General features: G+C 43.0%; 1 pseudogene; it reads right to left on the reverse strand.

Annotated features, from left to right (window-relative positions):
- Positions 1-1,236: 1,236 nt before the first annotated feature.
- Positions 1,237-1,932, reverse strand: LOC106725506 (annotated as a pseudogene).
- Between the last annotated feature and the right edge of the window lie 677 nt (positions 1,933-2,609).

Below are 2,609 nucleotides of genomic sequence, written 5' to 3' on the forward strand. Positions count from 1 at the left end.
TAGTAAATGTCCTTTAAATACATCAAATCTCTCTTTAAAGAGATAAGGACCAAAAAAATATAAACTCTAAAACTCAAACAATGGGGTAAGTAGGAAAATATTTTGGACTCCTCCCCCCTTTTTCTAACCTGTAACTTTGGATAATCTAGATGTATGCACTTTTGCTGTGGAGAGCAGAATATAAGTATTATTTTCTATATAAAATGTGTTTTAATTATTATAATTAGAAGGTGTCAGTAGATTATTGTCCCAACTGTATTAGACACCTGTAATATTTAAGAGATGCCTTATTCTGATTTTTAAAAGTTGTTTTTAAAAACATTGCTCTGGATAAAATGATCACTGCTTCACTTTCTATTTTAGGATGTGTAGAGCTCAGTCATTAATGGTATGTTATCAGAGCAGAACAAAATGATCACCTATGGGGAATTTCGATTTTTTTTCTTGTAGAGCTCAGCTCACTTCTGATGGTGTGTGCCATGATTTTTAGTCAAGCATGGTTTTTTTATACATCCCTCAGTTTTCATAAGAAGATGTCATTAGACCTGATTGTGTAGAAATATTTGTGTTTGAGGTCCTTAACATTGGGCTTTTTGGCTGGCCAGTTGCCACCACAGCAAATCCCAGAGGGAAACACGCAGAATGATGTCCATGTGACTTATGCATGGTCCAGTCCTGCTCATCGGGGTTGTGGGGAAACTTGGTATGACTTTGGCTCTAAGTTCCTATATGAATCCTCCACCCTACTGAACTGAGCTGGACCATGTGTGAGTTGCACTTCTGGTTAAGGACAGTTTGATCCTGTGGGCACAGTGAATTTTGTAAATTACAGCTTCCTCTCTCCCCTTTTCTCACTGATTGCGAAAATCTTAGACATATAGTTGTAAATTTTACCAAGGAAATTGACTTTCTTGGAATATATTTTGTGTATTTCCCTGACTTCTGATTTAATTTTCCTTTCTAATTAATATATGCATATATATTTTTTCCATTATTCTGTAGGGTATATGTATTTGTAAATTGTTGTAATTTACGTTTTTAGACTAAGTCAGGACCAAAAACAGTCCATAGTTAAAATTCCACTTATCTATTACCTCCAAAGATAGTATTGTAGATTGTGGTCCTCCCACTTGCTTCCTTATACACACCTACACACATACACACACAGCCACTTGCATACTCTTATGACAGGTCACGTCTAATGTTTTTATTCAGAGCTCCTCATCAGAACTCGACTCAGAGCAGCCTCATTTCCTTGTTCCACAGACTGTAGATGAGCTGATTCAACATGGGGGTCACCACCAATTTGTCCTGCTCGGCTGAGGCCGTGGAGCAGGGATGTGTGTAGGTAACCAGGGCCATCCTGCAGGACATGGAGACCACAGTGAGGTGGGAGGCACAGGTCCCACCTGGAAGCTTTGCTGCATCCACCAGTGGAGTGGATCCACAGGATGGTGCCCATAATCTGAGTGTAAGACAGGGATACCAGGCAGCAGGATATCAGCAGCACCACCAAGCTAGAGGCCATTATGACGACCTGGCTGAGGGTTATGTCCACACAGGCCAACCTGACGAGTGCCAGTGTCTCACAGGCCACATGGTTCAGCATGTGGTATCCACAGGTTAGCAAGTGCTTGGTGACCTCCTTCTCTATTGCAGAATTAGCCACGTCCACAAGCCAAGAGACCACTGCCAGGACCGCCTAATGCCTCGGGCCCATTGCTACCATATAGTGCAGGGGGGTCACAGACTGCCAGGTTGTGGTTATAAGCCATTGCGGCCAGCAGCAGGAACTCAGTACGCCCCTCAAGGCCAGCAAGAAGAGCTGGGTCCCACATCAGGCAAAGGAGATGGTCTTCTTGAGGACGAAGTGCACCTGCTGGAAGTGTAGCAGATGTGCACCACTGAGAGGTTGCAGAGGAAGAAGTACATGGTCAGGTGGAGTCGGGTGTCCAGTTAGAAAAGAAGGATGATGAGGCCATTGCCCAGCAAGGTCAGCAGATATGTGGCCCCAAACAGGACAAAGGATCCAGTTTGAGTCTGCCTGTCACTGGAGAGCCCCAGTAGGACAAGCTCATCTACTCAGATCAGGTTGTCCCTCCTCATGGAGCAGATGGACCAGGCTGCAGGGGGAGGAGCAGAATCAGAGAAAGGCAAGTACAGGTCATATTTTAGGAGTCTCAGATTAACCCATGGGCTAGAATTGATATAACTCCCCTCAGATTCCTTAACCTAGGTGCTCAGGAGAGATTGCAGCAAAGGTGCTGGAGAAAGGGACAGTTGGGTTCTCACACTAAACTGAGATTCTCAAGGATAAAGTCCCTGTTATTGTCATGCTTTTATATCTAGGATCCAGCACAGTTACAATTATATAGAAGATAATCTATTAATGCAGAGAAACGACACAGGAAAAAACATGTTGGAGAAAAGGGAGAAAGAATGATAGAAGGAGGGAAAATAAAGAAAGTAAAAGAGAAAGAAAAAGGAAGGAATGAAGAAGAGGAGAAAAGCAGAACACAGCAGTGAAAGAAATATTCTGCAATTTGTCCAGTATTATAATCAGACACTTGAGACTAAGAAGGGTCTCCAGGTTCCCCGTGTCATTCATA

The sequence above is a fragment of the Myotis brandtii genome, unplaced genomic scaffold (assembly GCF_000412655.1).
Source record: "Myotis brandtii unplaced genomic scaffold, ASM41265v1 scaffold168, whole genome shotgun sequence".
Lineage (NCBI taxonomy): Eukaryota > Metazoa > Chordata > Mammalia > Chiroptera > Vespertilionidae > Myotis > Myotis brandtii.